Source organism: Penaeus monodon, unplaced genomic scaffold (assembly GCF_015228065.2).
Source record: "Penaeus monodon isolate SGIC_2016 unplaced genomic scaffold, NSTDA_Pmon_1 PmonScaffold_8206, whole genome shotgun sequence".
Lineage (NCBI taxonomy): Eukaryota > Metazoa > Arthropoda > Malacostraca > Decapoda > Penaeidae > Penaeus > Penaeus monodon.
In genome coordinates, this window is record NW_023663445.1 from 1 (window position 1) to 14,924 (window position 14,924).

At 35.7% G+C, this 14,924-nt stretch overlaps 1 pseudogene; it reads left to right on the top strand.

Moving 5' to 3' along the window:
- Window positions 1-1,385: 1,385 nt before the first annotated feature.
- LOC119571828 lies at window positions 1,386-9,263 on the top strand (annotated as a pseudogene).
- Window positions 9,264-14,924: the final 5,661 nt, after the last annotated feature.

A 14,924-nucleotide genomic window follows, 5' to 3' on the forward strand; every position in this document is an offset into this window, starting at 1 on the left:
GGGGTTAAGGAATACTGAAAAACGGGAAACATAAAATGAGGTTTACCAGTACCCTTTTTTTTGGAATTACATGTACAAAAAAAAAGAAAAGGCATGAAAAAAGATCCTTTTATAAAATTTACTAAAATGAGCACCAAAAAATGCAGGTTTTGACTGTACTTCCCCCTGAAATTAAACCCCAATCATGCACCCCTCTCTCTATCACAATTTTTTGAAACAGAAAGTAGAATTTAAATAAACCTGTATTCATTTTTTCGTACCATGAGTGACATTGGATGGGGGCCTTGCCATTCAGAGCGGAGGAGTCCCTCCGGGGGTGTGGACACATCCCTGAAGAGGAGAGAGGTGCATTGGAGGGAAATCAAAAGGGATAGAATGGGAAGACATAAAAAATTGGCACCTCACGGGATCCCGTCAAGCAGGAGGAGAATGACGGGGGAGGATGCCCTGGAGACGAGCCCGGGACGCTTACTTCGAGGCTGAAGAACCCCAAACGAGAGTCAGGTGAGCCATTGGGAAAAAAAATTACTCCCAAAAGAGAACTGTGATAAAAAAAATTTTTAAATTTTTTAATAATTTTGAAAATTTTAAAAGGGTGAAATTGTAAGTAAATAAAATAAAAAAAATATGGTTTAACTACCGTTATTGCTTTTTTCTGTGTTCATCTTATGGGGTTATAAAAGAGTGATAAAATGTTGGGAGGGGTGAGAGAAGAAGGAAAACAGAGGGTAAAAATTTTTTTTTATTTAAAGGGTTGTTTCATATAATCCCTACAAATTTTTACAGACCCTTAAAATTTTTTCAACACAACCCTTTTTCAAATACAACCCTGGGACAGAGTAAATCTTTGCTCACACCAACGCAAAAAGACCGAAAGCTGAGGTGAGTTGGTGCCCTTTTTCGTTTAGAAAAAAAAAGGGAAATGTATATTGGTTATCAATGCAAAAAATTAAAAATATTAAAAATTAAAATTTTATTTAAAACCAATGCCACTGGGGGGTGGCAAAGTATGAAACCTGCCCTGCCCCTGCAAGTTTTAGTTTATTAAAACATTGAACTTCTGGAAAATTTCTTTTTTGATTTTCTTTTTTATTGTTTTTAGTTTTTTAAACAAAACAATAATTTAAATTAGAAAAAAAAATCCTCAAAATTCAAGGAATGGGTAAATCAGGGGTTTTTTACAAGCCTATTTTTTAACTCCTTGTTGGCTGAGCTTGTGTGAGAGAAAATTACAAAAAAATACTAAAGTGAATACTATATTTTTTCCCAGCGCTTTTGTTTATTTTACATATAAAGCACAAAAAGTTGTACTGTTGGTGAAAATTTGTAGATCACCATTTTTCCGATTCTTTTACTAGATTTCCTTTAATTTTGCACCGGGGAAAATGGGGACTGGAAGTGATGGTTTGACGTATAGTGTACAGTATCGGGTAACACTCAGACGTATTTTTTAACATGTAATTACTCACTTTGTTATTGGTGGAAATAGTTGATAGAGATTCGGTAATGTGGTTGTATTGCCGAATGGATAGGGTATAGGGTGGGAGACAAATGTTGTGGGTATGGGGTAAAGATTAATATGTGATGGGGGTTAAACTGACGATTAGTGTGGTTATGGTAAATGACTGGATATTGATTTTGGGTTAACTAACGAATAGATGTGGGTGTGGGTTTGAATCTGCTAGCGGAGAAGGAGTTGTATTTTTCTTGTTATATATTGGGAAAATGAAAATTCTATTTTCAGGGAAAACCCCAAACATTTTTCTGAGTAAAAATCAGTACAAAAGAAAAAATTTTTTTCAGGGTATTTCTTTTACATAATGCACACAGTATTTAAGTTTGTGCATTTTAACCTCGATGAATTCACTTTTTATTCCAATCCCCCCATTTTTCTTTTTTTATATATTCCATCCTATTCTCCTCTCCTCCTCGGGCCAAATGAGGCCTTCGACGGCCTGACCCCCCCACCCCCCTGCAACCTGCGTACTCTCACCCCTTCACCGCTCGGCAAACCCCTGACCCCAGTGGAAATACCCCCTTGCAACACATTCAAAAAAGAGGGCAACATTTTTTTTAAGTCTTTTATACTTGTATAAAATTTCTTTCTGAAAAACCAAAGTCTATATTTTTGTTTATGGTTTGTATCTGGATTTTAAAATAGGCATTTTTTTTTTTTTTTCTTCTTTTTTAATCCAAGATTATTTTGTGTCTTTAAATATTAAGTTTGGCCTTCATACACTTACTCACCCATCACCATGCATCCCCCCCCCTCTCCTCTCTTCCCCTCTCTCCCCCTCCCTTCTCTTTCTCTCTCTTCTTTCCCCTCTTCCTCTCTCTCTCTCTCTCCTCTCTCCCCTCTCCCCCTCTCTCCCCCCCTCCCCTCTCTCTCTCTCTCTCTCTCCCTCTCTCTTTTTCTTCTATCCTCCCCTCCTCTTTTTCCCCTCTCTCCTCCTCCTATCTCCCCTTTCCTCTCTCCTCTCTCCATCTCCTCACTTCTCTCCTTTCCCCCTCTCTCCTCTCTTTTCCCTCTCTTTTCTCGTCTCTTTTTTCTTGCTTCCCCTCTCGTCCCCCTCTTGCTCTCTCTCTCTTGCTTCTTTTTCTCTTCTCTCTCTTTTCTCTCTCTCCCCCCTCTCTCCTCTCCTCTCTCTCTTCTTCTCGTCTCCTCTCTCCTCTCTCTCTCTCTTCTCCTCTCTCTTTCTCTCTCTTCTCTCCTTTTCCCTCTTTCCCCCCTCTCCTTCTCCTCCTCCCCATCTCCCCTCCTTCCCCTTCCTTCTCCTCCCCCCTTTTCCCCCCTCTCCCTCTCTCGGGGCCCTCTCTTCCTCCCCTTCCTCTCTCCTCTTCCCTCTCTTTCTCTTCCTTTCTCTCTCTCCCCCTTCTCTCTCTTCTTCTCCTTTCTTCTCCTCTCCCCCTCTCTTTCTCTCTCTTTCTTCTCTTCTCTCCTTCCCTTTTCCTCTCTCTCTCTCTCTCTCCCCTCTCTCTCTCTCTCTCTCTCTCCCTCCTCCCCCTTTTTCCTTCCCCTCTCTCCCCCTTCTCTCTTTTTCCCCTCTCTCGTCTCTCTCTCCTCTTTTTTTCTCTCTTTTTCTCTCTTTTTTCTCTCTCTCTCTCTTTTTTTTCCCTCTCCTCTTTTTTTTCTCCTCTCTCTTTTTTTCCCCCCTCTCTCGCTCCTCTCTTCTCTCCTCCTCCTCCCTTTTTCTCCTTCCTCCCCCCTCCTCTCCCCCCCTCTCTTCCTCCCTTTTTTTTTCCTTCCCCCTTTTTTTTTCCCTTTTTTTAATTTTTTTTTTCCCCTTTTCCCCCTTTTCCTTCTCCCCTCCCTTTTTTCCCCCCCCCCCTCTTCCTCTTTTCCCCTTTCTCCCCCCCCCTTCCCCCCAAGAATTTTTTTTGCCCGCCTTTTTCCCAATCTAAAAAAAAAACTAAAAAAAACCCCCTTTTTCTTCCCCCAAAACCCCAACCCCAAAAGCCCCCCCCCAAAACCCCAATCTGCATAAGATCCTTGACAAACCAGCAGGTACCAAGAGACCCAGTGAAAGAAATGAATGGGGACTGTGTGTGGTTCCCCTTTTGATAGCAAAAGAATCGATCAGCCCAAAAAAAAACAAAGAGGGGAAAAACACAAAGTTAAAAATGAGGGGAATGGGGATTTTTTTCTTTATAAAACTCCAGAAAAATTTTTTGTAAAGAGATTATTTTTTTTTTATGTGTCTGGGTCCTTTTTTTTAAAGGAATGAAAACAATTTCTACCTAATTTTCCCCTCCTATATTTTTCACTTAGTTTTTTTCTGCTTTGTATTCCAGGACAATCGCTTTACAGGTTTATAGTGACAGAAGCACCAAAAGACCACCCTTTTAGACTTGGGATCAGATAACATACCTCTCAAGCAGAAGAAGAAGATTGACCGATTTGAGGCATGCCAGAGGGGGAAGTTGCCAAGAATTCCCCTCCCCGACCACTTGGGGACCAAACATGGACATCCTTATCGTAAGTTTCTGCCAATTTGTAGGCTTTCTGATTTACACTTGCTCGGAAAGCTTATTTTATTTGTAGTTTCAAGTGTTTGAGGTTTGTGTTTCTGAGCTATTAATTTATGAAAAGGGAAGAGAAATTCTAATTTGTTTCCCGAAATTCACCATCTTCAAGACCCTTTAAAGATTGCAAGAATATTGTTAAAAGTGATTATTGTTTTAAGATCAAAACTATGATATTCTCTAAGAAATTATAAGAAAATTGCTTACATAGGTGATAGTTTGATTAAAGGAAGAAGAATTTGTAAATATTATAGCAGGCTGCAACCAAATTGAAGTATCAAAGTTGCAGTGGCCATTTTTTAGGAAAAGTTTTACCTTAAAGTCGGGAATTGAAACCCCCTTTCATCTGAAATGATAAAAATGATTATATGCTAATGCATTTTCTGGCATCAGAAACATTTTTATATAGACAATTCTGTATTTTTTTAGTATAGAATGGATTCAATTCGTTATACTTACAAGCTCTATTAAATTAACCTTGTTATGCAAAATGAGGGGAGAGAAAGTACATATATATTTATTGAGATAAGGCATGATACCTTCAATTGGCACCACTGCATGTTAAAGCTAACATCAAGCCTTTTCCAAAATTTTTATCCTAGATTGGCATAAATCCCGGGCTCTTCTGCGCCCACAAGGGTCATCATTATGCAGGACCTGGCAACCATTTCTGTGAGTAGCTCAGACGGGTTGTATGTATTTTTAGTTTCTTTACTTTCCCCTTCTTGTGTTTGAGGTGAGAAATCTTCTCTTTCTTTCTCTTTTTTTCTTTTTTAACATTAGGAATAAGACCTTGCCCGTTAGGGTCAGAAAATTTATATTTGGTATGGCCTATAGGAAGACACAAATTCTCACACACTGACACACACACACAACACAAACCAACACAACACAACACACACACCCCACACACAACACACACACACACACCCCAACACACACACACACAACACACACAATCACAACACACACCACACAACACACACAAGCACACAACACACACAACCAACACACACACACCCAAACACACACCCCAAACACACCAACCCCACAACACACCACACACACAAGCACACACACCCACACAACACAAACACACACACAACACACACACACACACAACACACACACACACACACACACCACAACACACACACCCCCCACACACACACACACACACACACAAGCACACACACACACACACAACACACACACACACACACACACACACAAACACACACACACACAACACACACACAGCAAAACACAAACACCACACAACACACACACACACACACACACACACACACAAGAAAAGACCAGCCCATAGGCAAAAAAAAAAACATATAAAACAAAATTTCCCCACACCCAACACACACACCCCTCACATAACCCTCACACACACACAACACATCACACCACACAAGCACATCACACACACCACAAGACATACACACACACACAACACAAAAACACACACACACAAGCACATACACACACACACACACATACACACACACAAGCACACACACACAACAACACACACACCAACAACACAAAAACACAACACCACACACAACCACACACAACAAGCAAACCACACCCAAGCAAAACACACCCCCCAAACACAACAAACACACCCAAACACACACACACCCCCCAAGCACACAAACACCCAAGCCACACACAAGCCCCACACACACACACAAAACACAACCAACCACACACACACACCCACACACACACACACACACACACACACACACAAAACAAAGCACAACCCCACACACCACACACACAAAAAACACCCCCACACACAACACACACACACACCCCACACACACACAACACACACCCAAAACACACACAAAACACACACAACACACCCAAAACACAACCACAACACACACAAAACCAGCACACACACACAACAACCACACAAAACACACACACACAACACAAAAAACACACCAGAACACACACACACACACACCACACACACCACACACAACACAACACACCCCAACACCACACAGATCTACCCCAAAACAAACCCCCACAACAATCAACAACACACACCACAATAACAAAAAACACAGACCACACATTCAAATCCAGTCAAAATTTTTTATACCACTTCTAACCCCCCTACACGTCTTCCAACACATTAAACTCCCAAAAAACCCTCACCCACACAAACACAACAACTAATAACTAAACAATAAGAACATACCCAAACAAAAAAATCACAACAAACAAATTCCCAAAGACCCACAACTCACTTTTACCACAAGACAAAACAATTACCAACCTAACATCACAAAACCCCCCCCCCCCCCCCCCCCCCCCCCGGGGGGGAAAAAAAAACAACCCATTCCCCCACAACACCCCACCCAACCTTCAGCGGGACATTACACCCCTTAAATTTCAATTGCATTTCACTCCACAGTTTTTTTACTTTGAAAATCTTCCACCTTTTTTTAAAATTACGAAAAGATTCCTTCAAGCCACACAACACAACACAAAACACACACAGTTCTTCTGTCTGTCGTCTCTGTTGCTGCATATGCATGCTATTTTGGGCACTGATTGCCTTCTTTATCAGCCTTGTTATTTTTTCGTCCATTTTTTTTTCTACCTTTTACTTCTTAAAGGCAGTTTTTCCCTTTTATCTTGTCGGTCTTTCTCAACCAGTTAAAAGTTTTTTTTGGGTTTATCTTTCTTCCACATATAATGTGTTTTTTTTTACCATTTGTCACTTGGAAAAAGTTTTTATTCACTATACATTGTTTTGTAAATGTCTCTGCGACAGATGGCTCCACTGTGCTTAGCCACAATGAGTCAATTACAACTTATACTTCACCGTTTCTTTTTCCCTTTGAAAGGTCGGTTTTTTTTTTTTTTTTTCTTTTCTTTTCTTTTTCTTTTCTTTTCTTTTCTTTCTTTCTTTCTTTCTTTCTTTCTTTCTTTCTTTCTTTCTTTCTTTCTTCTTCTTCCCCCACACTAATGCTATCAGTATCAGTGTTGTTATTCTTATGATAGACTTTATAATTATTATAATGTTATTGACATTACAAACAACATTATAATATGCCTGAAAATATTTCCAATAATCAAGGAGAAGAGTGAGCAGGTGAGGTCCTTGTTGAGACATCTGTATGTAAAGACAATTATTCAAATAAACTCACAGTGGGCATGGCATGTGTGTACATGTTACCCCAGCAACTTCAGGTTAATACTATTCATTGCATTGTGCACTCTGCAGTGTGCTTTTGAAAATCTTGTTAATCGTGTCCTTGCTGCCTCTAGCCATTCCTCCTCCTCCTCCTCCCCTCCCACCTTTTTTTTTTTAAGAATTGTAACTTGTACCTGAGGAAAGGACGGCCTTCACAGTCTAAAAAGAATCTGTATAATTGACTTTTCTTTTTAGTTGATGTTTGTTTCCTTGAAATGCAAGCTTAGCCAAAACCAGTTCTTCCTTTGATATTTTCTGTTTTTTAAAGTTATGCAGCTTATCAGGTAAATGAAAACTGTAACCTGTTCATATTAGTTTTTTAATCATTTTCAGGCAACATTTAGTGTTTGTTTGCCTCTTGCTGTCACTGTATATTTTTTTATTCAGAATTTGATGTTCCAACCAAAAAGGTCTCTTTATAGTCACTTTATTTCGTATTTGTCCGTCCCCTGTCACTCTTTTTAACTAAGATCCTCAAAGGGGATGGTAATAGAAAATTGATAATTGCAAATAAATTCACATATATGTTCTTCAAGAAATACAAAAAAAAAAAAAATAATAAATTTTTTTTATTTTTTGAAAACTCATTTACCCATATACGGGTAATACCTCTCTCATCTAATTGCTTGGGTATATGAATTTGGGTTGAAAACATAAAAAGCATGAAAAGATTTAATTTGATTTTATAGGGTATTAAAAAGAAAAAATTTTAAACGTGTTCAAAAGTGAAGGAATAGTGTTTGAATGCTGCATTTCCCCTTATTTCTTCCTTTTCAATTCCATTTCTTCATCAATATTTTGTGTTCTTGTTATTATATGAAAGGTTTATATTTGTATTCATTAAAAATCAACATACTAAGCATGGCAGGAAAAACACAGGCTGTATTAAATATAGGCCCTGTTGAAAGAGCTAAAAGAACCCTTTGTACCTTGGCATACTTAGTATAAAGTTCCCCCTTTATAAACCACCCTCCCTCAGCCTCTCTATTCTCCTCTTCATTCGGGGAAGTGCATGTACCTGTCGGGGCTTGTCCCTGACCCCTTCACAGCATATGATGACTTCAGATTGCTTGACTACGGCATGGGGTTCACCAACTTTGTGGCCAGAACAACACGGGCTCAGCCAACCTAACGAGAGAGGAGTTTAAAAAAAGGTAAAATTCATTACATTAGTCCTTCCTCTTTCTTTTGGAGGCTGTTCTTATTTTTTTTCGTAAGGTTCACTGCTGTTCACTCCTTTTTGCTACCATCGACCTAAGTCTTTAACATAGCAGTTGATTCAAAGCTTATTATTCAGTTTTTCCTGCTTTTCCTCTTTCTTGATTTTGTAACAGATATGCATTTTCTGATTCCCCCTTGTATTTTTTCTTTTATCATACTTTTTTCACAAAATGCTGAAAAATTTTGAATTAGTATGAGATCCTTGCTAACTTTGTGTTTCTTCTACAGGATGAGATTCTTTTAGCAAAATTAAGCAGTATAAACCACGAATTGCTGTGTTCAATGGTAAGGGCATATATGAGATATTTTCTGGCAAAAGCAGTTCAACTTTGGAAAAAAGCCTAGTGGGGTTTACGGAACAAATACATTAGTATTTCTTTTCATTTTTTTTTGTTATTTATTAGAAAAAAGAATTGGTGATGTTGATAGTAGTAATAATACGGATCATGTCATTAGAAATTTTACAGTAATGATAAAAGATGACCTTGAATAAAAACATGTGAAAGTCCACTCATACATGCAAAAAAGTGAATATGCACACTATTAATATTTCAGGACAAAATCTTATTACTTTTCCTCATTTAACACACATAAAGGGTAATTTCCTTCCTCCTCTGCAAGATGTGCCCAGCTCCCGGGCTCTGGACAAAGTCCCCTTTTACTCTGCACTTCGCAATAAACCCGTGACTACCTGAAAGGCATTATTCCTGAAGTAAACGAAGAAGAGATAACTTTTTCACATGTGAGACTATCCAATCCCAAGACGCCAGTGAGCAGGAGGTGAAGTTTGGAGCAAGACGACATAGGAGAACAAAGAAAACCATCAGCTCAGAGTCGGCAAAGGCTCTCAAGGGCCCCCAAGGGAAATATTAAGAGTGAGGAAAATGAAAGCAGCATAAAGTCAAAAATCCATCTTAACATCTTCATGCTTAGTCCAAAGTAAGTTTTACAGTATTGAGAGGGTGAAAATGGGCCATGAGTTTCTTGCAAGTGGTTTTTCCTTTGGCAAGAGAGGTTTGTAGCAAGAATGTGTCTATAAAATTTTTTTTTTTTTTTTTCTTTTCTTTCTTTTTTTTTTTCTTTTTTTTTCTTTCCCATATCCCTTTTAATTTTTCTCGTAACATTAACAATTCTCTTTATCAACCAGATGTGTACTTTTCTCGACATCACTTTTCCATTCATTCTCTTATGTAGCAACTTTGATTTTCCAATGGAGTGATTAGCAGAACCTCATGCTTTGTAACCCTCATTGGAAGGTAAATGAGTAACCATATGTAGGGATCAATTATAAACTATGTAGCTTTAATGAGCCTGTCACTCTTGGGCACGGGTCTATGCAGGACCTAAAAACCTGTTTTTTTCCCTTTGTGAGGGAGACTTAGAAGTACCTTTTTATTAGTCTTCATCTTCTGTGTGCAATTTACTAGTAATCTCAAAAGATGCCAGTGCAAAAAGATATTGATAAAAGGATCACTGTTGGGAGAAAAAGACGGGGATGCAGTGTGGACCATCCTCTTACCTCTCTTTGTATTTTTCTTTCTTTCCTTCGTTTGAATTGAATTTAGATTTCCAGTTCCTCTTTTTTTCTTTTTTTTGAGAGAAACCCCCCTCTTCCTTTCTCTTCCTCCTTTTCCCCCCTCAAAAACTCCAATATATGCATGTATATGCATTAAAACGAGAGGGGGTTAAAATAGCTTGATATACCCATTATTGATACAAATGTTTTGAAGATCCAGAGTGACTGATAGATGGATGTATTGTATTCTCTTGAGGCTAATTACAAAAATGTGGTAATTAAGAAATTTATTGGTTGGTACGAAAAGTATTTGTAGCTTTCCGGTTGAAGCTGTTGCTGGAATGGGTAGAACGAGTTTGGGCAGATTGTGTATGAATACTCCATGAATATTTATGATTTGTGTATGTGTATATCCTGTGAGTATATGCTATAGTAGTTTATAAGATTTTTTTTTTTTCTTTTCTTTTCTTTTCTTTTAGGGAGTTATGTGAACTTGGTGTTGTGTATGTCATTAGTATTTTATTTATTTATCATAAATTCTTGTGATGAAAGCAAGAAGAGCGCATTAAATAATAGATTTGTAGAAAAACGGTTACAAATAAGTGCAATTAATTGAATAGAATAAGATAAAAAAAAAATTGGATTTCTATTACTTATTTATTATTTTATTTATTTTATATTATTTTTTGATTAATAATATATATATATATATATATATACTTATAGAAATGAGGAGTTTCTATCTGTTTTATGTGATCAAACTGACTTAATTTGCTGATCTGAGTATCCTATGATTTGCTGTAAATTACTTTGGAGTTCATGTAAAAAAAAAAAAAAAAAAAGGAAAATGTAAAAAAAAAAAAGGGTTCTAATATGTGTATTTCTAAAAGGTTATAATCTCCTTTTGTGTTTATTTCCTGACGATCCTACATTTTTAATTATTTACGTGTTTGTTAAGAAAACAAACAAAGAAAAAAAAGAAAGGACTGAGTCTCAGTGCTCGAAAGCATTTCCAAAGCTAATTTACAAAGGGAATAGGGGCTGCCTTGACCTGAAAAAACCCTTGTGTATTTTTTTACTCAAAAAGGCTCTGTAGTCATAGTCATAGTAGTTGGCAGTATCATCGTTGTTGAATACCCCTCTGTATTTCTTGTGAGGAAGGGAGTGAGCTAAGCTGATATGAAAGTGTAAGAGGGTTTAATGTCTGGAAGTCGTTTTATAATGGCATTCAAGGTGATTATGTAGATGCAGGAGTGTTTCTTGCAAGCAGAAAGAAAACAGTTGGATGGGTTTTCTTTACCAAGGTTTTTTGCCCTGGGGTTTTCCCGAGCTCCCGTGTTTATTTGGCATCTTGTAAAGTAAGAACCCTTTGGGCACAGTGCTGTACGCAGTTGCTCGAAGGTTGGTGTTCTGTCCTGCGCTCCAGTCAAGGAAAAGTCCTCATCGGATTTTTTAATTTTTGTTCATTTCATTGTTTTTTGACTGATGATGCACAAACATTTAAAAGACTTCTTCCATTACGTTTTTTGAAAATCTTTCATACCATAAAGAATGAATGTTGGAATAGAGAGAACAATATCATTGAAATGTCATGTTTTTTTGAGATGTGTGCTTGCCATTTATTTTTAAGGAAGGGATATATATCAGGGGATGTATGTCATGCTTTTCATTGTAAATTTCAAAAATTAAATTTTGTAAAACCAGAAACATACACACAAACTTTATACAAATGTCAAGTAGCATATCAAATCTCTTTTTGGACTATATTAAAAGGGTAGTTGTAAATATTACATGAACTGACAGCTGCTCAAACAAATACTGAAATTCAATGTTCTTGAAAAAAATTGTGTACAATTATCTGCGTAGATAATTTTAAATTCAGTGATTTAGTAGAAGATGAATTAATGACAAAATAATTCAGGATATTGATATTCTGACTCCATATATTTCCTTAGATTATGCTTCCAGAGGAATGTTTTCAAAAACTGAGCATAATTTGAAGATGGTTTGATGGCAGAAATAGATGTGTATAAATTGATTTGTAGGAGAAAACAATTTTTCTTTCTCAGAGCACATAATGTTTGAGTAGTGATTTTTACCTGTTAGTCAAATTGTATTGAAAATTCTGTAGACCTCTGGTTTTTGTGATATTCCTACTGTGATTTTGGGAATATTTGCAAAGCACATTGATATACATTCACCAATGTATATATGGCTCAAGTAGTTTCAAAATTCCCAAAGGAGAAGATAGACAAGTCAAGTCAGCTCTTTAAAACCTTCCCGTATGTGAGTGATACATGTGTCAGTGTGTTTTTAACGACCAAAAGAAAGATAGAAGAAAAAAAAATAATAATAAGTAGAGGGGGGAGCTTAGTCATCGAGAAGTACCCTGTCTGTTTTCATCTTAGTAATCCCTCTGTGAGATAGCCTTTTGTTATGCCTTCTAGGTGTACAAGTTTGTGTAAAGTTTAGGAACAAATTAGAGAATCAAAATGACAAATGACGATATTTTGCAGACCGATTTTGCTAAACTTAACACTCTTAAGGCTGTTTTGAAGATGCGTAGGTCAGTTTCAGCATTTGTTACCTAAGCAAGAATTTTGCTTCGGATTCACGCGCACACCAGAAATTAAGAGAGAAAAGAAAGATTGTGCTGCACAGACATTTAATATTATTTTCCTTTTGCCAGTGGGAAAGATAGAGATGTTTAACACATGTATGAGAGAGCTTTCAGTAAGAATAAATATGAAAAAGTTTGCAATGTCATTTTCTTTTTCTGGTCTTTCAAAAAGGCCTTTAGTTGAAAAAATGTCCTTGGAATTCACCTTATGAAATTATTGTAATAAAGATATTAGATCATGTTCACGACTATCTTATTTTACTGGTATGACCATTATTTATCATTATGATAAAGATAATTTTTTTTTTCTTATTATATTTGCTATTATTTTCGTGATTAATGTTATTTGGAGTGTAATTATTGTTTTTATTTTTTTTTCATGATTTTTTTTTTTTATTTATTATTATTAAAATTATTATTATTATTATTATTATCTTATCATACATTATCATTATCATCATTATCATCATCATTATTATTGCAGTTGTTGTTGTTTATTATCAGTGCTGTAGGGAAACATTTCTAAAGGAGAAGGCAACGTTATATTGGGCCCTTTTTGATATGAGACATGCTTTTAGTTTAATATAAGACAATAGAGTGAGAGAAGAGAAGATGAAAAAGAATGTAATAGATAACAGTTTTGAGGAACATGGCGATTTTTAAAATATTTATCATAATATTATTCAGTTTCCACCTCTGCCAAAGGAGAAGAACTTGTCAACCAATGATTCCACTTATGTTTAGTTTATGTTGAGTGTCAATATATATACAAAAATTAGAACTTTAAGGGAAAATTTGACACACACAGGGTTGCTTGGCATGTACAGGGGGAATTGTCTAATGCAGATAGATTATTAATGTTCAGGTTTATTAATCTGTTATATTTGTGACTCTCTCACCCTTTTGTTTTCTGATTTTTTATCTTCAATTTGTCTGTAGTATCAATGTTCCATGTATCTATAATGAGGTGGGTATATGCTTTATATTTATTTTTATTATTATATGTCTCTTTTTTTACTATTCTAATTATATATATATATATATATATATATATATAGTATATATATATATATATATATATATATAAAAATAATACATATATACACACACATACATATACATACATACATACATACATACATTAGATACATAGTTTTTTCTATGTTAGTGAGGAATTATTTTATATGTATGTTATTTTTCTTGTTCTTTTCTCTTCCTATATATTTTCTCTCTGTTTAAATCATTAAGGTATTATGTCTTATATGTGTAAGTGTATGAACTTTGTTGTTCCTAGGTATTCAAAAATTTTCTAGTCTGTTATCCTAACAGGGTGTTTTTATCTTATTCCATTATTGCTGTTATGAATTATTATATTGCTATATTATTATTATATTATTATTATTAGTGTTATTATTATTACTATAACTATTATTGTTATTATTACCCTTATTATTATTAAACTACTTTCATTGTTATTATATATTATTATTATTATCATTGATATGTCTTATTTATATTAATTCATTATCATTATCACTACCACTTTCCTTGTATTTATGTATTCCATCATTTTTCTGTAAGTTGTCATTATCTCTGTTCCAAAATCATCTCATTAGGTTTAGGCATAATGAGCGCATTTCACACAGTATTGAATTTTCCCATTAATATGCCAGTCATTGTCTGTGAATTATGAAATGTCAGAAGGATAAAAAAAAGGAAAAAAATTAACAGGATAAGATTTTTTTTTTAAGGAATTTAGACTGTATGATTATAGGAAATCCCAATAATAGGAGAAAAGTTGTAATAGATATCTGCACCTGAATATGTTGATTGGCAATCCTGAGTAATAGGGAGAAATAAACATGTTATTGTGATGAAATTGGTTTTATTAAAGTCATCCATACAATTTTTTTTGTGTATAGTATATTATGTGTGGTGTGTGTGTGTGTGTGTGTGTGTGGTGTGTGTGTGTGTGTGTGTGTGTGTGTGTGTGTGTCTGTGTTGTGTGTGTGTGTGTGTGTCTGTGTTGTGTGTGTGTGTGTGTGTATTTATATGTAGTGATTATTATATATATATATTATATATATCTATATATATATATATATAATATATATAGATATATATATATTATGTAATGTATGTATATTTAGATGTATATATTTATATATTATATAATTATATATATAATATATAATTTTTATAGAGAGGGGGAGGAGAGAAGGGGGGGGGTTTTTTGGTGTGTTTGTGTGGGGTGTGTGTGTGTGTGTGTGTGTTTTTGTTTTGTGTGTGTTGTGTGTTTGTGGTGGGGT